We start from the raw sequence: 27316 nt of genomic DNA on the forward strand, positions 1-27316 counted from the left end.
TGACACAGTGCGTTCACAAGCCTCGTGTGTCTCGTCGCCCTCTGCTTCCACATCTGGCCTGGGCAACGCTTGTCCTTCTGCACTTGCTCCTCTGGCTCCTAAGTATGTTAGGTCACTCTTGACTTTGAACTGCCTCTTTACAAAAAAGCAATCCTGTTTCTCCAGTCACCTAAAGCAGTGTTACCTGAGCCCCGTGTCCACTGCAACCTTTGTGAGAAATGCATGTGGGCAGAGACGTCCACAGGTGAGGTCCTTCAGGGCTGAGTTTCTGCATTTCTCTGCAAGTCTGACTCTTTACCTGCTCCTTGCTGGCCCCACCTGCCCCTCTTGCGCCCCCCTACCCCTACTCTCCCTGCACCAGGAGGAGCTGCCCACGGATCATCAGGGCCAAACCCCGCTCCAGCCCTCCCCTGCCTTGGCCTGCTCCAGGGCTCCATGGTGGCCCATGGTCAGCAGCCAGCTCTCATCCTCTAGATCGAAGCTCTGGAGCTCTGCAGCAACCTGTACCACATCGGCCAGAGCAAGGTCTTCTTCCAGGCCACCACGCTGCCACCTGGAGGAGGAGCAGGACCTGAAGATCACGGACGTCATGATCAGCTTCCAGGCCTGCTGCAGCGGCTACCTGCTAGAAGTGAGTCCCGGGACGCCCACACCTTGCTCGGGACCCGCAGCTCTCCTGTAACAGAGGGCACTGAGGAAGCGGGGCATGGGCGCCTCATGCCGCAGGTGTCCCCCACGGAGGCCACGTGGCTTTCCCTGCCCCCTGCTTCCTGGATTTCTGCCAGAGGTTGAAAGTGAGCAGGAGGGAGGGTGACTGTGCTCAGATTTTACCTCCAGGAAAACCCCTGGCCACCGCCTTTCCTCCCTGTGTGCCTCCTGTAGGGAGACACCCAGAGCGCTGTCCCCAGAGGACCCGAGCTCCAGGAGGAGGCTCCCTTAAGTCCTGACAGCTCCTGTGGGTCAGGGGCAGGCTCATGCAGGACAGCAGGAGGGCAGCTGCACGTTGCGCTTGACCCCTCTGTGTCAGTGCTCTAGCCTGAGCCCTGAGCGCTGGGAGAGAGCGTGAGAGTGTGGTGTTTGGATAGATGGATGTTTGCAGGTCATGAGCTGCTGATATTCTTTTGCCAACAACGGTGGTTTTCTGAGTTGCTTGAAGAAAGCCCCCGCCTCTCCCCAGCCATGGCTGCCTTATCTGCAAAATCAGATCAAATTCCTGGCCTTTGTTATGGGTGATTGTAAGACCAAATTGCAGTGTGTGGGCCTCATGGAATAACACCATCACTGACCGTCCCTCAAAACCTGGGGGAGGTGACCATGATGGCCCAGGACATCTCTTAGGATCAAGCAACCCAATGGAAGGTCAGGTGTAGGCCCATTGCAGCCTCTTCTGCTTGGGGCAAAGAAGAAAAAGTCCAACAGCAGTTGAGTTGCGAGACACTCAGGCTGAGTTACCTTTTCTTCTCCATTTCTTTGTAAAACAGAGCCAGCACTCCTAGAGCTGACGTGAGATTCAACAGGAAAGGCGTGGACCGTGCCAGCATGGCACCTGGCACTCGCTCTGCCCCCGTCCACAGAGGCTCTCTGCTCAGGAACCAAATGGAGGCAGGGCCAGCTCTCCGTTGTAGACTTCTCTGAGTCGCCAGGACACTGGTTTTCTGACAAAAGTCCTCCATTTGGAGAGAAAATATCAAGTTGTCAGATGGAGATAAGCCAGGGGAGAAAAAGCTGTGTGCTCTCAGCCCTCCCCACGAACTGCTGCGTCCACCTAATGGCAGTGACCACTAAGGCCAGGCTCCTCCTATGAGCCACTGGGACCAAAGACACTAGTTCGTCCCTCCCAGCAGGGCTAAGTCGAGAGGGATCTGGTCAAAAGGGGTGGGAGGGCATGGACAGGGTGTCAGAGGAGTGGCTGAGGCCCCTCACCCAGGTACCATGGGAGCAAGGCAGGGACTGTGGACTCTACAGGGAAGGTCCTAGAGGGCTTCTCAGAGGAGGTGATGTCAGATTTGGGCTTCGCTGCATGAACATGCTCTTCCAGGTGGTTGCAGCAGGTGACCCTAGCAGAAGGTCCTCTGTAAGTAAGTGCCTAGAGTCCGCATGACGTGACACTCAGCAGCAGCAGTATGACCAGTATGCAGTGAGCAGGTGGCATTTTCTGGGATTGGGTCCCATGCTGGTGGCATGAAGGTGAATAAGGCAAGCAGGCTAGCGAGTGTGGGTGGGTAGAGAAGGCAGAGGGGCTGGGAAGAAGCCTATGGGCTGAGGGCAAGGGCCTCACAGTGTGTTGGTGGCAGGTCTTTTTTCAAGGAGCACAGAGCAGGATGAACTGAGCCAAGAATGACCTAGAATGTCAAGACTGGCTTGTTTCTCTAAGGAGAGTAGTGGGAGGGTGGAAAAGCCCAGGGTGGGGCCTGGTGGGCAGAATATTTGATGCAAGTGACTCAGAATTGAGTGTGTTCAATTTCCTCTTCGGTTCTCTGGGTTTATCTGGACCCACAGATGCGTGGTTTATTGCAGAGACACACAGCTTGTGGCTACACCTGCAACACTGAGAACAACTGGATCTTGTTCACACTCAGCCAGAGAAGATTCCTGGGTTATCAGGAAGTAGGATCCCCACCCATCTCCCCATCCTCACAACCGCCTGAGAAAAGGATGATTGTCACTAGTTGACAGAAGGAATGGAAGCTCAGAGAAGTGAGGTCATGGCCGAGGCAGCAGGTAAGCAGGGGCAGAGCCTGCATGTGGAGCAGGTGTGCTTGCAGCTTCCTCCCACCCCTGCGCCCCTGGACAGCACAGAGGGAGGGCGACACCTGCTCAGGTGGGCTCAGCTTGGAAGATGGGCTCCTGAGACGAGAGCCGACACCCCAGAAGGAAGAGGTATGTTGCAGGTGCTCAGCCCTTTGGGAAACTGGAGGAAACGGAGGGGGTGGAGGAGGAAAGAGGAGTCAGAGCCTCTCCTGCTGTGGCCTGGCCACCTTGAGGCTGCCCGCAGGTGCTGCGCTGAAGCTGATGAGGAAAGGGTTCCTCTTGAGTTACAAGGAATCCAGGTTTATCCTCACCTTGTCTCTTGAATGCCTGCTTAGTGCCAGTCCCTGCGGGGATACTGAGGCCTGAGAGGAGAGGAACAGGAGAGCAAGTGGGGAGACGCAGGGCTTGCCTACACAAGGCCCATATTATGATCCCGGTTTATAATTTAAAGACGAAAAGTCACGCTGTGAACACATCAGTATAACAGGAGGGACATGGGCTTTGATCTTTGTGTTTTACAGGCAAAAACAATGCTGGAAACTTTTGGGTTACTAAAACCATGTTCCCCTCTCACATATCCATGTCAGAAAGTCAGAGTGGGCCTCCACTCTGCCCATGGAGAGCTGTGTGACCCTGGGCAATCACCTCCCCTGGAATTGTTTCTTCATTTTCTTTCTCTTTTTTAAATCTTATTATTTAACTTTTTATTTTTTATAAGCATATAGCTGATTAACATTGCTGTGATAGTTTCAGGTGGACAGTAAAGGGACTTGGCCATACACATACATGTATCTGTTCTCCTACAAACTCCCCAACTATCCAGACAGCCACATAACATTGAGCTGAATTCCATGTAAACCAGTACAGTATTGTGAAGTAAAAAATAATAATAATAATTTAAAAAGATAAATGCACATCAAAAAGCATGTTTTATTTTGTTGGTGGGGTGAAGAATGAGGGGAAAGGACAGATAGGGAGTTTTGAATGGACATGTATACACACCAATATTTAAAATGGATAATCTTCAGTTTCTTACTCAAATTTTTAATATATATATGTATATACTTTTTTTTAAAATTTGAGTGTGTCAGGTACTAGTTGAAACAAATGGGGTGAGTTGCTCCGTAGCATGTGGGATCTTAGTTCCTTGACCAGAGAGCAAACCCGTGTGCCCTACATTGCAAGATGATTTAACCACTGAACCACCAGGGAAGCACCGTTACTAAATTTTAAAAACTGGTTTCAGTCTTTTTCTGTGGATTTTAGTCTCTCTCGTGTGAATTTTCACCTTGTTGACTCCCAGTTCAGTTCAGTTCAGTCTCTTAGTTGTGTCCGACTCTTTGCGACCCCATGAATTACAGCACACCAGAGCTCCCTGTCCATCACCAACTCAAACTCACCTCCATCAAGTCGGTGATGCCATCCAGCCATCTCATCTTCTGTCGTCCCCTTCTCCTCCTGCCCCCAATCCCTCCCAGCATCAGAGTCTTTTCCAATGAGTCAAGTCTTCACATGAGGTGGCCAAAGTACTGGAGTTTCAGCTTTAGCATCATTTCTTCCAAAGAACACCCAGGACTGATCTCCTTTTGAATGGACTGGTTGGATCTCCTTGCAGCCCAAGGGACTCTCAAGAGTCTTCTCCAACACCACAGTTCAAAAGCATCAATTCTTCAGCACTCAGCTTTCTTCACAGTCCGACTCTCACATCCTTACATGACCACTGGAAAAACCATAGCCTTGACTAGACTGACCTTTGTTGACAAAGTAATGTCTCTGCTTTTGAATATGCTATCTGGGTTGGTCATAACTTTCCTTCCAAGGAATAAGCGTCTTCTAATTTCATGGCCGAAATCACCACCTGCAGTGATTTTGGAGACCCCCAAAATAAAGTCTGACACTGTGTCCCCATCTATTTCCCATGAAGTGATAGGACCAGATGCCATGATCTTCGTTTTCTGAATGTTGAGCTTTAAGCCAACTTTCTCACTCCCCTCTTTCACTTTCATCAAGAGGCTTTTTAGTTCCTCTTCACTTTCTGCCATAAGGGTGGTGTCATCTGCATATCTGAGGTTATTGATATTTCTCCCAGCAATCTTGATTCCAGCTTGTGCTTCCTCCAGCCCAGCATCTCTCATGATGTACTCTGCAATGAAGTTAAATAAGCAGGGTGACAATATACAGCCTTGATGTACTCCTTTTCCTATTTGGAACCAGTCTGTTGACTTTAGGTATTGCAAACAGTGTCTGCTGGTCTCTCCTTGGAATCTGACCTGGTTTATGGTGTCCTTTGCATGTTGTAATATTTAGAGGACAAATAATCAGACTTTCCTTTATGGCTTGTGGGATTTGTGTCTTGACTAGAAAGGTTTCCTCAGTCAATCTTATTTTTAACACTTTTTTTCTAGGGCCTTTGTAGTGTGTTCTTTCTGGCTTACATTTAGATCTCATTGGGACTTGGTGATTGATTGATTAGAAGCTTTTTCTTTCTTCCTCTTCCTCCTCCTCCTTCCCCTTTCTCCTTTCCTCCTTCTTCTCATTCAAGCAGGACATATTTAGTGGGTACTTTTCTCAGTCATGGAGAAGGAAGTGGCAGTCCACTCCAGTACTAATGCCTGGAAAATCCCATAGACAGAGGAGCCTGGTAGGCTACAGTCTATGGGATCACGAAGAGTTGGACACGACTGAGTGACTTCACTTTTTCACTTTCTCAGTCAAGGTCTTCCCAGGTGGCGCTCGTGGTAAAGATCTCGCCTGCGAATGCAGGAGACGTGAGAGATGTGGGTTCAATCCCTGGGTCGGGAAGATCCCCTGATGAAGGACAAGGCAACCCTCTCCAGTACTCAGTCAGAGAGGAGCACACCCTTGCTTGTGTCTTCAAAGCAGCCTTCATGGCAGTCAGGGTATGACTCCACTCTCTTCCTCCAAAGTCCCCAGCAGCAGTTAGGGAAAGAGAGCGAGAGGCTGGAGGGAGCTGGGCCCACAGCCACGCTTGGCCCTGGATTACAATATGGGGCGTTCTCTGTTAGTCTCTGATAAGCCACTTCCTGGAAAGGGTATTTCTGGGAAACAGGAGGACTTTGGAGAAGCCTGTCCCAGGCTTTGGAATGTCTGAATCAAGGGTCAGGCATGTATCAGATTTTAGATAAGTCCCATGTTTTCCCACAATTCTCTCTTCCTCTCCTCATGTAATATTATCTTGGCTGGAGTCCGGAGACATGAGGAAATACAGGTGTTTCCTGCCACCTGAATGTACAGGGTTCCTATGAAAATTTTGCAAATCAAAATGGTATAGAGCATAGACAATCTAGGTCTCACATCACAGTTTATTGGCAGAGGCTAATCTTTTGGAAAGCAGGGGATGCCTGTAAAGGGAATACACTCAGAAATCTGATAATACTGTCTGTCAGAAAGAGCTTTTCATCCAGACAGACGAGGAAAATGTATGGAATTCCTGCGCTGCAGGTAAAGCAGGGACTGTGCTGTGTCTTTGAGAAGCTGGATGTTTCATGACCCCATAAGGGGTCCCTCCACCTCATATTTTCATATTGTTCATGGGGTTCTCAAGGCAAGAATACTGAAGTGGCTTGTCATTCCCTTCTCCAGTGGACCACATTCTATCAGACCTCTCCACCACAATCCACCCCAAGTTTGGGTGGCCCCAAACTAAGCATGGCTTAGTTTCATTGAGTTAGACAAGGCTGTGGTCCATGTGATTAGATTGACTAATTTGCTGTGATTATGGTTATAGTATGTCTGCCCTCTGATGCCCTCTGGCAAACCTACTATCTTATTTGGGTTTCTCTTACCTTGGGTGTGGGCTATCTCTTCACGGCTGCTTCAGCAAAGCACCGCCGCTGTTCCTTACCTTGGACGAGGGGTTATCTCCTCATGGCAGCCCCTCCTGACCTTGAACTTTGAGTAGCTCCTCTCGGCCCTCTTGCTCCCATGCAGCCACCGTGGTGCAGTATGATAAGATACTGAAAGAGGAACTCCCCAGGTCAGTAGGTGCCCAATATGCTACTGGAGATCAGTGGAGAAATAACTCCAGAAAGAATGAAGGGATGGAGCCAAAGCAAAAACAACACCCAGTTGTGGATATGACTGGTGAAAGAAGCAAGATCCGATGCTGTAAAGAGCATAGGAACCTGGAATGTCAGGTCCAAGAATCAAGGCAAATTGGAAATAGTCAAACAGGAGATGGCAAGAGTGAACGCTGACATTCTAGGAATCAGCGAACTAAAATGGACCGTAATGGGTGAATTTAACTCAGATGACCATTATATCTACTACTGTGGGCAGGAATCCCTCAGAAGAAATGGAGTAGCCATCATAGTCAACAAAAGAGTCCGAAACGCAGTACTTGGATTCAGTCTCAAAAACAACAAAATGATCTCTGTTTGTTTCCAAGGCAAACCATTCAGTATCACAGTAATCCAAGTCTATGCCCCAACCATTAAGGATGAAAAAGCTGAAGTTGAACAGTTCTATGAAGTCCTGCAAGACTTTTTAGAACTAACACCCAAAAATGATGTCCTTTTTATTATAGGGGACTGGAATGCAAAAGTAGGACGTCAAAAAACACCTGGAGTAACAGGCAAATTTGGCCTTGAAGTGTAGAATGAAGCAGGGCAAAGGCTAATAGAGTTTTGCCAAGAGAACGCACTAGTCATAGCAAACACCCTCTTCCAACAACACAAGAGAAGACTCTACTCATGGAAGTCACCAGATGGTCAACACTGAAATCAGATTGATTTTATTCTTTGCAGCCAAAGATGGAGAGGCTCTATATAGTCAGCAAACACAAGACCAGGAACTGACTGTGGCTCAGATCATGAACTCCTTATTGCCAAACTCAGACTTAAATTGAAGAAAGTAGGGAAAGCCACTAGACCATTCAGTTCAGTTCAGTTCAGTTCAGTCGCTCAGTCAAGTCCAACTCTTTGCGATCCCATGAATTGCAGCACACCAGGCTTCCCTGTCCATCACCAACTCCCAGAGTTCACTCAGATTCATGCCCATCAAGTCAGTGATGCCATCCAGCCATCTTATCCCCTGTCGTCGCCTACTCCCCCTGCCTCCAGTCCCTCCCAGCATCAGACTCTTTTCCAATGAGTCAACTCTTCACATGAGGTGGCCAAAGTACTGGAGTTTCAGCTTCAGCATCATTCCCTCCAAAGAAATCCCAGGGATGATCTCCTTTAAAATGGACTGGTTGGATCTCCTTGCAGTCCAAGGGACTCTCAAGAGTCTTCTCCCACACCACAGTTCAAAAAGTATCAGTTCTTCAGTGCTCAGCCTTCTTCACAGTCCAACTCTCACATCCATACATGACTACTGGAAAAGCCATAGCCTTGACTAGACGGACCTTAGTCGGCAAAGTAATGACTTTGCTTTTGAATAAGCTATCTAGGTTGGTCATAACTTTCCTTCCAAGTAGTAAGCGTCTTTTAATTTCATGGCTGCAGTCACCACCTGCAGTGATTTTGGAGACCCCCAAAATTGTCTGACACTGTTTCGCCATCTATTTCCCATGAAGTGATGGGACCAGATGCCATGATCTTCGTTTTCTGAATGTTGAGCTTTAAGCCAACTTTTTCACTCTCCTCTTTCACTTTCATCAAGAGGCGTTTTAGTTCCTCTTCACTTTCTGCCATAAGGGTGGTGTCATCTGCATACCTGAGGTTATTAATATTTCTCCCAGCAATCTTGATTCCAGCTTGTGCTTCTTCCAGTCCAGCGTTTCTCATGATGTACTCTGCATAGAAGTTAAATAAGCAGGGTGACAATATACAGCCTTGATGTACTCCTTTTCCTATTTGGAACCAGTCTGTTGTTCCATGTCCAGTTCTAACTGTTGTTTCCTGACCTGCATACAGATTTCTCAGGAGGCAGGGCAGGTGGTCTGGTATTCCCATCTCTTGAAGAATTTTCCACAGTTTCTTGTGATCCACACAGTCGAAGGCTTTGGCATAGTCAATAAAGCAGAAATAGATGTGTTTCTGGAACTCTCTTGCTTTTTCCATGATCCATCGGATGTTGACAATTTGATCTCTGGTTCCTCTGCCTTTTCTAAAACCAGCTTGAACATCAGGAAGTTCACGGTTCATGTGTTGCTGAAGCATGGCTTCGAGAATTTTGAGCATTACTTTACTAGCATGTGAGATGAGTGCAATTGTGCGATAGTTTAAGCATTCTTTGGCATTGCCTTTCTTTGGAACTGGGATGAAAACCGACCTTTTCTAGTCCTGTGCCCACTGCTGAGTTTTCCAAATGTGCTGGCATATTGAGTGCAGCTCTTTCACAGCATCATCATTGAGGATTTAAAATAGCTCCACTGGAATGCCATTACCTCCACTAGCTTTGTTCGTAGTGATGCTTTCTAAGGCCCACTTGACTTCACATTCCAGGATGTCTGGCTCTAGGTGAGTGATCACACCATCCTGATTATCTGGGTTGTGAAGCTCTTTTTTGTACAGTTCTGTGTATTCTTGCCACCTCGTCTTAATATCTTCTGCTTCTGTTAAGTCTATACCATTTATGTCCTTTATCGAGCCCATCTTTGCATGAAATGTTCCCTTGGTATCTCTAATTTTCCTGAAGAGATCTCTCATCTTTCCTATTCTGTTGCTTTCCTCTATTTCTTTGCATTGATCGCTGGAGAAGGCTTTCTTATCTCTTCTTGCTATTCTTTGGAATTCTGCTTTCAGATGCTTATATCTTTCCTTTTCTCCTTTGCTTTTCACTTCTCTTCTTTTCACAGCTATTTGTAAGGCCTCCCCAGACAGCCATTTTGCTTTTTTGGATTTTTTTTCCTTTGGGAAGGTCTTGATCTCTGTCTCCTGTACAATGTCACAAACCTCATTCCATAGTTCATCAGGCACTCTATCTATCAGATCTAGACCCTTAAACTATTCTCACTTCCACTGTATAATCATAAGGGATTTGATTTAGGTTATACATGAATGGTCTAGCGGTTTTCCCTACTTTCTTCAATTTAAGTCTGAATTTGGCAATAAGGAGTTCATTATCTGAGCCACAGTCAGCTCCTGGTCTTGTTTATGCTGACTGTACAGAGCTTCTCCATCTTTGGCTGCAAAGAATAAAATCAATCTGATTTCGGTGTTGACCATCTGGTGATGTCCATGTGTAGAGTCTTCTCTTGTGTTGTTGGAAGAGGGTGTTTGGTATGACCAGTGCATTTTCTTGGCAAAACTCTATTAGTCTTTGCCCTGCTTCATTCCACATTCCAAGGCCAAATTTGCCTGTTACTCCAGGGGTTTCTTGACTTCCTACTTTTGCATTCCAGTCCCCTATAATGAAAAGGACATCTTTTGGGGGTGTTAGTTCTAAAAAGTCTTGCAGGACTTCATAGAACCGTTCAACTTCAGCTTCTTCAGCATTACTTGTTGGGGCATAGACTAGGATTACCGTGATATTGAATGGTTTGCCTTGGAGATGGACAGAGATCATTCTGTCATTTTTGAGACTGAATCCAAGTACTGCATTTTGAACTCTTTTGTTGACTATGATGGCTACTCCATTTCTTCTGAGGGATTCCTGCCCACAGTAGTAGATATAATGGTCATCTGAGTTAATACTCACCCATTCCACTCCATTTTAGTTTGCTGATTCCTAGAATGTTGATGTTCACTCTTGCCATCTCTTGTTTGACCACTTCCAATTTGCCTTGATTCATGGACCTGAGATTCCAGGTTCCTATGCAGTATTGCTCTTTACAGCATCGGACCTTGCTTCTTTCACCAGTCACATCCACAGCTGGGTATTGTTTTTGCTTTGGCTCTATTCCTTCAGTCTTTCTGGAGTTATTTCTCCACTGATCTCCAGTAGCATATTGGGTACCTACTGACCTGGGGAGTTCCTCTTTTGGTATCCTATCATTTTGCCTTTTCATACTGTTCATGGGGTTCTCAAAGCAAGAATACTGAAGTGGTTTGCCATTCCCTTCTCCAGTGGACCACATTCTGTCAGACCTCGCCACCATGACCCATCCGTCTTGTGTTGCCCCACGGGCATGGCTTAGTCATTGAGTTAGACAAGGCTGTGGTCTTAGTGTGATTAGATTGACTAGTTTTCTGTGAGTATGGTTGCAGTGTGTCTGCCCTCTGATGCCCTCTTGCAACACCTACCATCTTACTTGGGTTTCTCTTACCTTGGGTGTGGGGTATCTCTTCACGGCTGCTCCAGCAAAGCACAGCCACTGCTCCTTACCTAGGATGAGGTGTATCTCCTCACCAGCACCCTTCCTGACCTTCAACTTGGGATGGCTCCTCTAGGCCCTCCTGCACCCACGCAGCCCAGGTATGACTTAAATCAAATCCTTTATGACTATACAGTGGAAGTGAGAAATAGATTTAAGGGACTAGATCTGATAGATGGAGTGCCTGATGAACTATAGATGGAGGTTTGTGACATTGTACAGGAGACAGGGATCAAGACCTTCCCTACGGAAAAGAAATGCAAAAGAGCAAAACGGCTGTCTGAGGAGGCCTTACAAATAGCTATGAAAAGAAGAGAAGTGAAAAGCAAAGGAGAAAAGGAAAGATATAAGCGTTTGAATCCAGAATTCCAAAGAATAGCAAGAAGAGATAAGAAAGCCTTCTCCAGCGATCAGTGCAAAGAAATAGAGGAAAGCAACAGAATGGGAAAGACTAGAGATCTCTTCAGGAAAATTAGAGATACCAAGGGAACATTTCATGCAAAGATGGGCTCGATAAAGGACATAAATGGTATAGACTTAACAGAAGCAGAAGATATTAAGACGAGGTGGCAAGAATACACAGAACTGTACAAAAAAGAGCTTCACAACCCAGATAATCAGGATGGTGTGATCACTCACCTAGAGCCAGACATCCTGGAATGTGAAGTCAAGTGGGCCTTAGAAAGCATCACTACGAACAAAGCTAGTGGAGGTAATGGCATTCCAGTGGAGCTATTTTAAATCCTCAATGATGATGCTGTGAAAGAGCTGCACTCAATATGCCAGCACATTTGGAAAACTCAGCAGTGGGCACAGGACTAGAAAAGGTCGGTTTTCATCCCAGTTCCAAAGAAAGGCAATGCCAAAGAATGCTTAAACTATCGCACAATTGCACTCATCTCATATGTTAGTAAAGTAATGCTCAAAATTCTCGAAGCCATGCTTCAGCAACACATGAACCGTGAACTTCCTGATGTTCAAGCTGGTTTTAGAAAAGACAGAGGAACCAGAGATCAAATTGTCAACATCTGCTGGATCATGGAAAAAGCAAGAGAGTTCCAGAAACACATCTATTTCTGCTTTATTGACTATGCCAAAGCCTTCGACTGTGTGGATCACAAGAAACTGTGGAAAATTCTTCAAGAGATGGGAATACCAGACCACCTGCCCTGCCTCCTGAGAAATCTGTATGCAGGTCAGGAAACAACAGTTAGAACTGGACATGGAACAACAGACTGGTTCCAAATAGGAAAAGGAGTACATCAAGGCTGTATATTGTTACCCTGCTTATTTAACTTCTATGCAGAGTACATCATGAGAAACGCTGGACTGGAGGAAGCACAAGCTGGAATCAAGATTGCTGGGAGAAATATCAATAACCTCAGGTATGCAGATGACACCACCCTTATGGCAGAAAGTGAAGAGGAACTAAAACGCCTCTTGATGAAAGTGAAAGAGGAGAGTGAAAAAGTTGGCTTAAAGCTCAACATTCAGAAAACGAAGATCATGGCATCTGGTCCCATCACTTCATGGGAAATAGATGGCGAAACAGTGTCAGACAATTTTGGGGGTCTCCAAAATCACTGCAGGTGGTGACTGCAGCCATGAAATTAAAAGATGCTTACTCCTTGGAAGGAAAATTATGACCAACCTAGATAGCTTATTCAAAAGCAAAGTCATTACTTTGCCGACTAAGGTCCGTCTAGTCAAGGCTATGGTTTTTCCAGTGGTCATGTATGGATGTGAGAGTTGGACTGCGAAGAAAGCTGAGCACCGAAGAATTGATGCTTTTGAACTGTGGTGTTGGAGAAGACTCTTGAGAGTCCCTTAGACTTCAAGGAGATCCAACCAGTCCATTCTAAAGGAGATCAGTCCTGGGTGTTCTTTGGAAGGACTGATGCTGAAGCTGAAACTCCAGTACTTTGGCCACCTCATGCAAAGAGTTGACTCATTGGAAAAGAGTCTGATGCTGGGAGGGATTGGGGGCAGGCGGAGAAGGGGACGACTGAGGATGAGATACCTGGATGGCATCACCGACTCAATGGACATGAGTCTGAGTGAACTCTGGGAGTTGGTGATGGACAGGGAGGTCTGGCGTGCTGGGATTCATGGGTTTGCAAGAATCGGACCCGACTGAGTGACTGAACTGAATTGAACACCTCATATTTCAGCCAGGCTGTATCCAGGAGGGCAGATGTTGCCCTGCTGGTCCTGGATAGGAGGAGTAGCAGGGAAGAGACAGGGTCCCATGAGACCCCACGGACTGCAGCCCATCATGCTCCCCTGTCCGTGGGGGTTTGCCAAGCCAGAATACTGGAGTCGGTTACCATGCCCTCCTCCAGGGGATCTTCCCAACCCAGGGATCAAACCCACATCTCCCTCATTGCAGGTGGATTCTTTCCTGACTGAGCCCCAGGGAAACCGAAATGGATAACAGGGTAAGAATTTTCCATTTGTAGAAAAAATGACCACCAAAAGGTTTAATAGTATCTCTCTCTTAGGAGATTTATGTCTTGTGCTGCAGCCAGAGCTTCCAGAATTACAGCTTAAAGAGAACTGCGGGAGCATAGACACAGTATAAAGGGTTGGAGTTAACTGGTAGCTATTTCATTTGAAATGCTAACTGGAGAAGTCTGTGTTTAAGTACATTTGGTTGTTAATTCTTTTCTTGACTCCTGATTCTTTCTGGTTTAGGTCCTTTGTTGTCTTGCCCATCTCCATCTTGGTCATTTTTCCTTGAGAGCCTCGTTTCCCTCTCTGGGGCCTGGGAGCTAGTTGGGTTTTCCTTCCATCAAGCAAGATGAAGGTACAAACCTCTAAGAGAGTGGTGAAGATTAAGTCCCATTCCCAATGAAACACACATGGAACTTTCTAGAAAGGAGCCCAAAGAGAATTAGAGATCAGAGTAGATGAAACAAGGACCTCATTGCCCTTGAGGAAGTATAGTCCTTTTCACTTAATTTGGGAATAACAAGATCTGACATAGAAAAAAGAATGCAAGCAAAGTTTTATATAGGAAGAGTGTTGCTTACACTATTATTTACATAAACAATTAGAAACAAGCTGAAGTTCAACAGTCAGTAGAGGACAGTAGAGAGGACTTGGCCCCATCCAGGTTCAGAGCATCCAGGGCAGGGCTGGGCAGACTCCAGGCCCTTGTGGCATAAAGGCTCTTGCAAAAACAAGGAGGGTGTGGGCTGTGGGAGCTGTGTTCCTGATAAAGCAGGAACTTTATCAAGGCAGAGGCTCAAGCAAAGGAAGGAAGTTATCATTTGGGAATAAAAAGAGTCACTTGCCAACTAACAGCTATCCACAAACAAATATTTTTCTATATTAAAGGGAGTGCGAGCTCAGTCCCTTTTTGTGAACTGTGGACTGTAGCCCACCAGGCTCCTCTGTCCAGGCAAGAATAATGGAGTGGGTTCCAATTCCTCCTCCAGGGGATATGAGTTCTCAACTCGGGTATCCAATCTGAGTCTCTTGTGTCTTCTGCCTTGGCAGGCAGATTGTTTACCACTGGGTCACCTGGGAAGCCCACTTTAAAGGGAGTAGAGCATAGTCATCACAAACCTGGGATTTGGATGAGAAAGGCTTGAGTTCAAGTCCAGGCTCTGGCACCAGCATGAAAACTTATACTAACTGAAGTTCAAGTGAATTTCAGGAGCCTGCATGTCACAGACTCTGGATCAGTATTAGTTATTACCGAAGAATAAAGAAAATGTTCCCAACCTCATGGAATGTCCAGAGTATTCCTTCCTATCAGTTCTTGATTTTATTGCTCCTGTGACTTCACAGATGGCTGTCTCCTCTCTGATTACCATCTCCTTATGCCCCAACAGGACTCTGACTTGGAGGAGCTGGTGGGAGGTGAGTGACTTTCCTTAACCAGTGGCCAGCAGAGCCCAGGAGACAGAGAACCATGCTGGGTTAAGTCCCTTGTGGCACTGGTGGCCGTCCCAGGGGAACCCACCAGAGACATTGCCCCTCACTGCTCTCTGCAGCCACTGCTCTCTGCAGCCACTGCTCACTGGTGATGGAGCCTACCACCCGTTTTCTCATCCCCAAGGGTGAAGCCAGACCTCCTTCAAGCCTGATTCAGACAAAGAGCCAAAGGGACATCTCTGAAACCCTGCTGCTGCCACCAACGAGCTTTAACATCTACCCCCCAGGCAATCGGCTGCCTCTTCTCTGGGCAGTTCCTACTTGTGACCTAGAATTGAGGGTGGTGGCTCCAGGCAGAGTTAACATACAGAGGAATCAAGAACCAAGAAGGGGATGGGTATGTATCCTGGAGCTCCCCAGAGGGGTCACGTATAATTCCCCCAATGAGGGTGTGTCCACAGATCCTCTTTCCCAGTCCTCTCCTTGGGGAGCCACTTTCAAGGTGATCACTTCCTCCCCCACTGCCCTCTTGCTAGTGACTCAGAAGTGAGGCCAGGACAGCCCATGGGGAGGGGGAGAGCAGAGGGAGTCCCCAAGGCCAGGCAGGGCAGCAAGGGGGTCCCCTAGCATCCCTGGAGCTCCTCCTGCCGTCTCCCTTTGCCTGAGCCTCCTCCTGCTCCCAGAGCCTGGGGCACCACCACAGACACCATTCCTTCAACTCTCACCCTGCCGCCTGCCCAGCCGCTCTGCAAGAGTCAGTGGACAGTGAACTGAACCCTCGTCTGCCTTTGCCACCTCCCACCTGGAGTGGAGGGGTGACAGGGTTGTGCACAGGGTCACATCTGGTTCCACCTCTCCTTCAGCTGGTGGATCCCCTCCCCTGCCCATTCTGAGTGTCTCTGATTAGGATCCTCTCACATAGTGGTCTTACTCAATGGTGGGTGGTCCTAAACCCTTTTTTAAAATTAGGTAACATTGGTTTATCATGTTCTAGAAGTTTCATGTGAACAACGCTGTACTTCTACTTCTGTGTATGCTGCAGCGTGCTGCTGTAGTCTGTGCTTAGATGCTCAATCGTTTTGACTCTTTGTAACCCCCATGGACTGCAGCCCACGTGGCCCCTCTGTCCATGGGATTCTCCAGGGAAGAATTTTGGAGTGGGTTGCCATGCTCTCCTCCAGCTGCAGCATACTCACTACCAAAATTTAGTTGGAAAAATCCCTATGTCGCAGAATGAAGAAATCACAGGTTTAAATTAGGGAGGATTCACAGTCATGTCCAAGAAGTGTCTGACACTTGACCTTGCGTTCCACCTCTGAGCTTTCTGCTCACTGGCCTTGGGCTATCCCTTCTCCTGTCTGAGTCTCAGTTCTTCTGTGAAATAAGAATAATGCCTCTGTGTGTTCATGTACCAGGAAACACATCTTACATCGTGTCCCAGCCCCCCATATATATATATATATCCTAGTTGCCTATGTCTTACCTTCAGTTCCGTAACCTCTAGATCCCTGAAATCACACATGGATTTTGGCCACTCATTTGAGCAGTGATCTTGCCCTGTACTGATCTGAGGTTAGTTATTCTCATTACATTCTTTACCCCATTTCATGTGAATATTCTCTTGGTTCACTGCCAAAACATGGAGCATGCATGTGCAGGGTGCTGCCAGTCTCTGCTGGGAGCAGGAACTCACAAATCACACACACCTGGATTCTTTCTCTGTGAGTGTGGGCTCGTGCTCATTGGTTCAGTCGTGTTCAGTTCTTTGCAACCTCATGGACTGTAGCCCGCCAAACTCCTCTGTTCTTGGGATTTTCCAGGTAAGAATACTGGGAGCGGGTTACCATCTCCTATTCCAGGTGATCTTCCCAACCCGGGGATCGAACCCACGACTCCTGTGTCTCCTGAATTGGCAGGCGAATTCTTTACCACTGTAACACCCTAGAAAGCCCTGGTTCTCTTTCTAAAAATTATAATTGTAGATTCCTGAAGACATCTAAATCCCAGGATTAGATAATGACTCTGGGGGGTTGGAAGCCCAAGATCATCAAGGTAGTGGCGGTTTCTGGTGAGACCTCTCCACCTGGCTTGCAATTGCTAGCTGCCCTCTAACTGTGTCTTCACATGGCCTTTCCTCTGGAGGAGGGGGCAGGAAGAGAGAGAATCTGGTGTCTTCTTTTCTAATAAAGACAACACTCTTATTGGATTAGGGGCTCACACTTATGACTTCATTTTACCTCGATTGCCTCTTTAAAGGCCCAGTCTTCAAATACAGTCACTGGGGGTTAAAGCTTCAGCATATGAATTGGAGGGTAATGTTGGGAAAAGCAGTTCTATCCATAATCCCCAGTGCCTCTACCAACAGTGCCCGGGTGATCACTACTCAGGAAGGTGAATTTCAACAATTTATACTAAATAGCATTTTTTTAAAATTTTGCTCTAGAATTTGTTGCAGTTATCATATTATGATAACAAAAGCAGATCATTCTTAAGGCATAAACTTTGTTTATTAATTTAAATAAAAATATATGATCCCCATCACACATAGATGCAATTCTGAAAGGTTACTTCTATGAGTTGTGAGCGAATTTGGTATCCTTGGCCTCCAAAGAGAAGACTTCAACCTGGAGCCAGAGACAAGGCTGGATCACTCAGAGCTCTTTTGTAGTAGAGTTTTTATTAAAGTGTAAATGGGGTAGAGAAAGCTTCTAACAAGGACTTCAGAAGGGGACAGAGAGAGTGCCCCCTTGCTAGTTTTTAGCAAGGCATTATATACCTGATAGCAAGCTGCTGATCGGATAAAAGAAATGCCTCAGACAGAGAGTGCTGTACCGGGCTCCTCTCCCACAACATGCGTTTTGAGATAGAATGGCACAAGGGGACTCACCTCTGGCCATAAAACAATTGACATGAATCTTGAAGAAAGGCAGATTTCCTAGCAAATGAATAGTTTCATAACACAGCTTAAGAAAAACATTTCCATGAGAAATACACATTGGTTAGCTCAAGGTCTGAGAAAAAGTTAAGTTCAGGGGGCACCAGATGTCGTCATGGCAACACAGGATTACAGGAGCCTTTCAGTCTCATGTAGATAAGGGGGAAACGTCTGCCACTAGCAGTTTATTTCCTCCTGCCACATGGGGACCCCTGTCCTTCCTCCCTGACTGTAGTCCTTTATTTCTCCCTTTTCATTTAGGAGAATATGGCTACTAGGGGAAAAAGGCGGCAATTCTGTTCAGACTGCTTTGAGCTGGCCAGGGACACAGACCCTAAATTGTTGAGGCAGCATGTTCTGCTTACCCTCATATTGAGGATCTTTGATCCAGGAGGCCCCAAGTAATAGTTGGAGAAGGCTGTGGCACGTGCCATTTGTAACTTGAAAGCCTTCATGCGGCTAGAAACAAGATGAACCAATCAGTGCATATATATGTGGAAACCATGCACCTGATGCACTAAGTCACTTCGTCCTGTGCGACTCTTTGCAGCCCTATGCACTGTATGTAGCCCGCCAGGCCCCTCTGTCCTTGGGATTCTCCAGGCATGAATACTGGAGTGGGTTGCCACGCCCTTCTCCAGGGGATCTTCCTGACCCAGGGGTCAAGTCCACATCTCCTACATCTCCTGCGCTGGCAGGCAGAATCTGTACCACCAGCGCCTCCTGGGAAGCCCAACTACACACCTAGTATCATATTACACCAGAGAGAAGGCTGATGTCCTCAGAGAGTACATGGATCATTGGTAGTCAGTGACTAACCTAGTGAATAGCATAAAATACTGGGGAATATTGGAAAACTAACAGATTTCTCTGGACATGGTTTATCTTGCCCTTCTGAGACACCTGTAAATCTTTATGAGATTAGTTTAGAAAAGGGGTCTCATTTAGTTCAGAGAATCGTCAGAGTCCAGTATAGTTCTGGGCTAATCAGAGACTAAAGAACCTTTGTAAAGAGAAGTAGGCTTGGGAATCAAGAGTCCTATTTTGAATTAGCATGTTTTAGGCAGAGGTATGGAATTCATGATAAGCATTGGTTAGGAATTTCTGTAATGTCCTCCAAAGCCAAGTGACCACTAACATCCTATTTCCCACTATTCCTTGATGAGAGGTGGAAGGCATAAGAATATTCCCAGCTATAAAATAAACTGCACTCCAACGCCTATGAATCCTAAGATAAATATTTTTATTAAATGGAAGAAACTCACTGAATCAAACGATTGCTAAGCAGAGCAAATGCAGTGTACATAAAACTAAGGTAAGAAACCTCTTAATTACACAGGAAATCAATGGAGGGATTAATGATTTTAAGAGAAGAATCATTTTTCCTGTGGCCCCACTGCTGTGAATGATATCTTCACGAGCCTGGGCCACCTTCTCAAGTGAATACCGGGGACCTATTACTAGTCTCAACTAACCAATTCTTTCCGGTTTGGAGGGCTGCTGCAAACTGCTGGAATTCCTCCTTGGAGATGAAGGGAGAGCTACTCCTCTTATGCTATAGTCCTTTGTCATGGATCCTGTGGATTTATTTTAATAGGACCTCTGCGGCCAACAACTATTACTCGTCCTCCATGTGACAAAAAATTTAAATCTTGGCTAAGTTTGACATTAGCAAACATTTCAATAATCACTATCAACTCTTTTTTCACCAAAAGATTTCTTAGTTTTATCAATTTTATTAGCTTCTTTGGGATTAAACACTTTGTGGGCTTCCATTTTGGAAAAGCAATCTTTTGTCCTTCCTCAGTAGTAGCTGTGCCCAAAATCTTTAAGCCAATAAGCTCTAACCATGTGGCATGCTGCTCTTCCAGCTCCTCCACCTGCCCCAGAACACTTCCTCCAGCTTTCACACGGACACTGTGGAGCAGACTCGATAAGCAGTAAAGCACTGAGATGCTGATGGCAGCTCCTTGTTTAAAGTCCCAGTTTTTTGGGGAAGTGTGTAAACAGTGTGAAGGGCTTCCAGAGCAAACTCGGTGTAGCCCCCAGAGACCGTCCTGGTAGTGAATATCACCTTTCTTGAAAGCAGATACAATCTCTCCAGCAGCTTCTACTATCCCAGCCACATCTCAGCTAGGAGTATACGGTAGAAGTGGTTTTATACTGTGAGTGCCAGAGCGGATATATGCGTCCACTGGGTTTACACCACATGCTTGGACTTTGTTGGAACCTGGGTGGTCTTTCAGAATTGGTACAGCAACATCCAACTGGAGTTTCAGCACTTCGGGTTCCACCAAATTAAAAAACTCAAATAGCTCTCTTCAACTTCTGTTGCCATGGTGATCTAGATACCTGTTCTAGAGTGGATTGTCAATCATCTGTGAGCCCTCCCCCAGGTTACACAGGGTCTAAAAAAAAAAAAAAAATGCTACCCAATACCATTTATGATCCACCACAAAATCTCTGCGCTTTCCCAGTGACTCAGACAGTGAAAGAATCTGCCAGCAATGTGGTAGATCTGGATTTTATCCCTAGGTTGGGAAGATCGCCCTGGAGGAGGCAATGGCTACTCACTCCAGTATCCTTGCTTGAAGAACCCCATGGAACAGAGGAGCCTGGCGCTACAGCCCACGGGGTCACAAAGAGTCAAATAAGACTCAGCGACTAACACTTTCCCTTTTTCTCTTCACAAACTCTTCTAACCTCATTCCCTTTCCTTTCATCTAGATATTGAGATCTTTTTTGAGGACGTTGCTGAGAGTCTCTGGGACATACTGAGCAGAGAGGAACTGCTTCTCCGCTGACTGAATTCCTGAAGAAAATTGAGGCTAATGCTGCTTTGTCCAGGTAACCTGTACAGCTGTATTGGCGTCAGGAAGGTCACCCACACTCCGCAGCACCAGACTAGATTTTTACTAGCAGGCACACCTCCTCCAAGCAGGACCCTATGGTGGGGGTCGAGGATGTTCCTTCTCAACATCTCATGAGGAATGTTTCCTCCATGTCATTTGCTGGCATTGAACAACCTCAGGTTGAGAAAAGATGAAACCTGCAAGGAAGGGGCAGGTTATGTGACCTTGGACAAATTACCAAGCTATTCTCTGCCTTAGCTTCCTCATCTGTTCAGTTGTATTGTGAGGATACTGAGAACATGCATGCAACGATCTTCCCATAATGACTGACACAGAGTAGGTACTCAATCAATATTAACATTTAAAAAGCTTGTTGGGAAGAATTTTCTCTCTGGTGATGAGAACCAAGCATAATTTCCTTTGGGGCAAGTCAGGAAATCCTGACGCCATCGTTTTGTATTACTTGGGCTTCTGCCTAGATAAAGCCTTTCTAGTCCCCATCTTAGGAACTGCACCAAGCCTGCAGGATCCTGCTGGCCCATAAAGCAGAGAGCTGGAGATTAGAACTGGGCGGAGCTGGTGGGATCCTGGATCTAGCCCTGCCCAGCTCCTCGGCTCTGGGCTTATGTGTTAGAGTTTCAGATTTGCATGGCTTCCCTGGTGGCTCAGACGGTAAAGCGTCTGCCTACAATGCGGGAGACCTGGGTTCGATCCCCTGGGTTGGGAAGATCCCCTGGAGAAAGAAATGGCAACCCACTCCACTATTCATGCCTGGAAAATCCCATGGACCAAGGAGCCTGGTGGGCTACAGTCTATCGGGTCACAAAGAGTTGGACACGACTGAGCCACTTCACTTCACGTCACTTCAATGGGAATAGTAAATTCAATCTGATGGACTATGGTGATGCTCAGAGTGAACTACAGGGTCAGAGGTGGGGAACCAAATGCACTCATCTCATCCAAGGGCCCAGGGAGGCCTGCACCAGGGTCAGACCCAGGGTCAGGGTGGAGCAGAGGGTCCAGGCTGGAGGACTAGTAGGCAGGCTTGGGCAGCAGGGCCAGACTAGAGTATGGAGAATGGGCCCCTAGGACATGGTTCTGAAGGGGCTGTGACCCTAGCAGAGGTCCCCTGAGTGGGAGGGGGGGACATTTCTTCCCTTCCTGATGGGATCCCCTCATGCTGGGCTAGAGGGCCCTGGGTGACCCTGTCTGCACACCCTGCCTGGAACCTGGCTTCTCACTCCATCTGGGACCCTCTTCTAATCTCCATGGAGCCTCCCTGACAGTGGAAGGCCATGTGGCTCAGTGAGCCCTCCAGGGCCACAACGAGTAGCTGCGATTGTGTGTCATTTGAGGGATTCTGAGGAGCCTCGAGCTTCCCCACTGATGAGGAAAACACTTCCTCCACCCGCTGTGCAAGTGCTGGTCTCCTCAGGCTCAGCCGTTCAGATGGGCGTTTCCTCAAGTCTCGAACCTTTAGAGGATCCACAAAGTTCCACAAGGGCTAGACCCTGGATCTAGCGCTGCCCAGCTCCTGGGTTCTGGGCTTATGTGTTAGAGTTTCAGATTCGCATGTGTCCAGTGGGAATAGTAATTCAACCTGATGGACTATGCATCCTTGGGGTGCAGGCTCATGAGGCTGTCACAAATTAACGTGTGACACCCGAGAGGCCAGGGGTGCTGAGTGTGGGTCAGGAGTCAGTGAGGTGGGCTGGAGAGTCCAAGAGGAACCAGCAACACATCTCCTGATCTCCAGGCAGCTGGGGCAGTGGATGGACTCAGGGACCTGCTGCTGGGAAGGCCAAGGACGCAAGCCTTAGAAGACAGCAGGTGGCAGACTAAAGGACTGTTAAGGCGCCTTCTAGTTCTGACTGCGGGCTTTTTTTTTTTCTACAAATTCTAAGTCACAGAGACAGCCAGTCTGCAAAGGATGAGGGCACAGTGCCCAGAACTATGCTTTCATGTGAACCAATGGCAAATTTAGGGGATCCCCAAAACCACCCTCAGGTTTGAGAATTCTCTATAGAGCAGACAGGACTCACTGAGAGCCATCCTGATCCCAGTGTATCACAGGAAGCCTGTGGGTTTCCATCAGTCACAGAGCAGAGTCTGGGCGGATTTCACACCCGAAGCTTCGATTGTCCCCAGGATGCATTACTGTTCTGGAACTCGGTGTATGGCAGGGAACACGGAACACTGCCTGCCAGGGACACTCACCTATAAAAAAAACTTATCCTGACTTGTGGTCTCCAGCACCTCCCTGAGGTCAGACTAATGTCCTAGAGTCCAGCTCCTCCAGAGGCCCCATCATATGTCTCCTTGTCAGACTGAACAGTGGCCAAAAGGCCCAGGCAGACAAGGACACTCGTATCAACCAGAATATTCTAGGAGCTTAGGGACCACTTCCCAGTAGCCAAGGGCAAAGATCAGGTTGACCCCTCACTACACACTGAGGCCCTTGAATGCAGGCTTTCTGCTCTGATCCCTCTTCTCTTTGTTTCTCTGTGGAATTCCCACTCACCAACTCTTTCGAAGTGCTGGTGACGCCCTGCCTCTGAGACATCCCTACCAAATGTGGTGTTTTTTTTTTTTTTGGCTGAGCCACATGGCTCGTGGGATCCTTGGTCCCTGACCAGGGACTGAATCATGCCCGAGGCAGTGGGAGTGCAGAGTCATAACCTCTGGACCACCAGGGAATTCCATCAAGTATCTCTCTAAAGTTATGAGTATCCTAAGGTGACTTTTGTTCATCTGTTAGAGGATTGAAGAAGTATATGGAGCATCTACAAGGTATAAAACCTGTGTTTAAAGTTGAAAGAGGAAATTTTACTTTTGTAAATTACTGTTCTAATTGATTTAGAGCACTCTTTCTGTATTTATGCAGAACAGACGTTTTTGAACCTATTTTACAGACAAGCATCTGCCTTTCTAACCCCTTGACCTTCATTGTTACAGGGAAGACGTGAATGCTCTACACGAATATCTGAATAAATGAAAAGAGACTTGGCTGGGAAGGAGCAAGAAACACTCCCAGAAGAGCAGCTGGATAGGAAGAGTTTTCTGAAGACGTTTCCTCGGGTGACACAGCCTCTGGCGGAGCTCAAACACAAGCTCCTGGAGCTTGCAGACAGTGTTGGAAAAGTCCACAGGGACTGTACCATCTCCAATGTGGTGGCCCACAGCACTGGTGCTTTATCTGGCGCCCTGACCATCCTCGGCCTGGCTCTGGCACCCGTGACAGCGGGGGCCAGTGTGGCACTCTCAGCCACTGGAATAGGGCTGGGAGCAGCGGCGGCTGTGACCGTTGTGTCCACCAGCATCGTGGAACATGTGAGTAGGTCATCAGCAAAAAACAAAGCCAGTCAATTGATGTCAATTAGTGTCAAGAAGTGGAAGGTGCTCCTAGAGGTACTCAAGAGCAACCCCCAAATTGTTCCCACAACAGAGAAATTGGCAAAAGCCGAGAAACACCTTGAAATAAAATATCCATGCCATGGAGACAGGTGAAGCCAACCCTGACTCTGAAGTCAGTGCAAACGTCCACCTGAGCCCTGGGAGAATCGCAGCCCCAGCCATCCAGCAGGTAGAGGCAGGTTTCAAAGGCATGGCTTTGGGAGTTACCAAAGGAGCCCGGATCGCGGGGGCAGCCACTGCAGGCTCTTCCTCCTGGTGGATGTGGGCTTCCTGGTGAAGGAGTCAAAGCACCTGCACGATGGTGCAAAGGCAGCATCAGCTGAAACCCTGCGGCAGCGGGCCAGGGAGCTGGAGAGGAAGCTGGAGGAGCTCACCCAGATCTACAGGCGTCTGCAAGAGGAGCCCACTCCACCACCCCCAGAGAGTGAGGGTCCAGGGACACATTCAGGGTCCAGGTGTGGAGACACATTCTCAGGGAAAAAAGGAGAGTGAGACAAACTTGTTGGAGCTGAGGGTTAGGAAACTGGCATTTCTGCAGCTGAGCCCAGGAGGGGAGGGGTGAATGTAGGTGATAGATGGGGAGAGAGGAGGAGCCTGGATCAAGGGAGGAAGGGGGACTGGAGAATGGGCAGGGGAAAGGGAGAAACCTCTTATTTTTTTCACACTATGAACTTTCTATTTGTATTGGGAAATAGTCGATTAACAGTGTTGTGATACTTTCAGGTGAACAGTGCAGGGACGCAGCCATTCACATACATGTATCCATTCTCCCCCTAACTCCCTTCCCTTCAGAAACCACGTACTTTGAACTAAAGACGACACTGGGTGCAGAATAACGGGAGAGGCAGGGGAAGGCGATGGCACCCCACTCCAGTACTCTTGCCTGGAGAATCCCATGGGCAGAGGAGCCTGGGGGGCTGCAGTCCACGTGGTTTCCAAGAGTCGGACACAACTGAGCGACTTCACTTTCACTTTTCACTTTCATGCATTGGAAAGGAAATGGCAACCCACTCAGTGTTCTTGCCTGGAGAATCCCAGGGATGGGGGAGCCTGACAGGCTGCCGTCTATGGGGTCGCACAGAGTCGGACACGACTGAAGTGACTTAACAGCAGCAGCAGCAGGGGAACTAGCAATGAGACACAGAAATACAAAAGGACTGAAAATGAGGGATAGTCAGAGAGGCAGGACTGTTGGGATCCAGGAGAAGTAGCAGGGGCTGCTCTCTCTCCCTTCCCGGGTCCGATGCCCCAGCAAGAAGAGTCTCCCCCTGGTGGTGGCCTCTAGCCCGACATCTCCAACAACTCACCTTTGAACCCAGCATTTTATCTTAATTAGGCTGTGAGTTCTTTTGTCTGCTTGTTTCTCTAATTGAAGTAGAGTTGATTTACAATATTCTGTTAGTTCAGGTGAACATCGAAGTGATTCAGTTTATACATAGTCTATGTATATATCTATATTCTTTTTAATTTTTTCATTACATATTATTATAAGATACTGGCTATTATTCCTGTGCTATACATAAAGTCCTTGTTTTTTAATCTATTTTATGTATGGTAGTATGCATCTGTTAATCCCATACTCCTAGTTTACCCCTCTCTCCCTCTTTAGTAGCAAGTTATGTTTTATATGACTATGAGTCAGTTTTGGTTTGTTCATAAGTTCATTTGGACTCTTTGTTTTTGGCCATGCCAAGCAGTTTGTGGATCTCAGATACCCGACGTGGGATAAACATGGCCATAGCAGCAAACCACCAAATTCTAGCCCCTAGAGCACCAGGGAACCACCTAGACTATTTCTTAGATTCTCCATACAAGTGATATTACATATCTGTCTTTTCTGCCAGACTTACTTCACTGAGCATGATCACCTGTAGATCCATGCATGTCACTACAAAAGGCATTCTTCATCCTTTTTATGGCTGAGTGATATTCCACCGTGTGTATGGACCACATTGTCTCTATCCCTGCATCTGCTGACAGCATCTGGGTTGCTTCTTTGGCTATTGTGAATAGTGCTGCTGTGAACATGGGTGCATGTATCTTTTCGAATTGGAACTTTTTCTTTTCCAAATATATGCCTGAATGGGATCGCTGGATCACATGATGACTCAATTTTTAGTTTTTAAGAACTTCTTTACTGTTTTCCATAATGGCCACACCCAATTTATATTCTCAGCAACAGTGTAGGAGGCTTGCCTTTTCTCCACATCATCTCTAATATTGATTGTAGACTTTTACTTGATGGCCATTCTGATGGTAGGGGGTGACCCCTTATTGTAGTTTTGATTAGCATACACAGAGGATGAGCTGGTTGGATGGCATCACTGACTCAATGGAGAGGAGTTTGAGTAGACTCTGGGAGTTGGTGATGGACAGGGAGCCTGGCGTGCTATGGTCCATGGGTCGTGAAGAGTCGGACGCGACTGAGCAACTGAACTGAACTGAACTGAACTGAACTGAATAATCAGCGGTGTTCATCCTCTTACATATGCTGGCTAGCCATCTGTATATCTTCTCTGAAGAATGGTCTGTGTAGAGCTTCAGGCAGTGGCTTTCTGATGACCGTGGTGGTGATGTGGTGGTGGCAGCAGGGGTGTGGCAACACAGTGGATGGAGCATCTGGCAAGCATCCAGGTGCCCTTTGAGTTCAGGGTGCACCGAGGAGAGACCGACGAAATTCCCATGAAATTCCCAGTGTTGTGTAGGAACAGGATTGATTTGGGAAAAACAGAAAGAAAGATGAAAGCAGAAGGCATCAACAGTGTCAAGGAACTATGCGGTGTGTCAAGGAGATCAACCAGCCTGGGGTCAACAGACAAGGCCTCTCTGACCCTCAGTTTCCTCCTCAGTTGGGGATGAGCAGAATAAGATATTCTAGGACCATCTGCCTCTCTCACCATTGTGTTCCACAGACTTTAGTTCAATAAATATTTAGAAGGGAAGAAACTGTTCTCGTGTGTCTATTGTTATTTTCCACCCCTTCCTGCAGGAATGTGATCTCATGTGACTAAAATCCATAGAGGAACACCCCCCGCGCTATCATAATGTCTGTCATGCTGAAACGTGAGGAAAAGATTATGGTAGCCGTCTTGCGGGTTTGTCTGCTACCTTCATCAGCCTAACTAATTTTACTTGTCTCCACTTTCTTACAATTTGGGCCTTCTCTACGGCCGCCTTTTGTATGGAGCTTGGGGTAACCGGTCGTGATATTCAGATAAGTGAACAGATGTATTACAAACACATATCACAAGTTCTAGACTTTCT

The 27316-nt window shown here is 47.1% G+C and overlaps 2 pseudogenes; one reads left to right on the forward strand and one right to left on the reverse strand.

The window, feature by feature from the left end:
- Nucleotides 1-414: 414 nt before the first annotated feature.
- Nucleotides 415-20228, reverse strand: LOC108635137 (annotated as a pseudogene).
- A 2-nt stretch (nucleotides 20229-20230) lies between these two features.
- LOC102171701 lies at nucleotides 20231-24544 on the forward strand (annotated as a pseudogene).
- The last annotated feature ends 2772 nt before the right edge of the window (nucleotides 24545-27316 follow it).

This window comes from Capra hircus, unplaced genomic scaffold (genome assembly GCF_001704415.2).
Source record: "Capra hircus breed San Clemente unplaced genomic scaffold, ASM170441v1, whole genome shotgun sequence".
In the NCBI taxonomy this organism is placed as follows: domain Eukaryota; kingdom Metazoa; phylum Chordata; class Mammalia; order Artiodactyla; family Bovidae; genus Capra; species Capra hircus.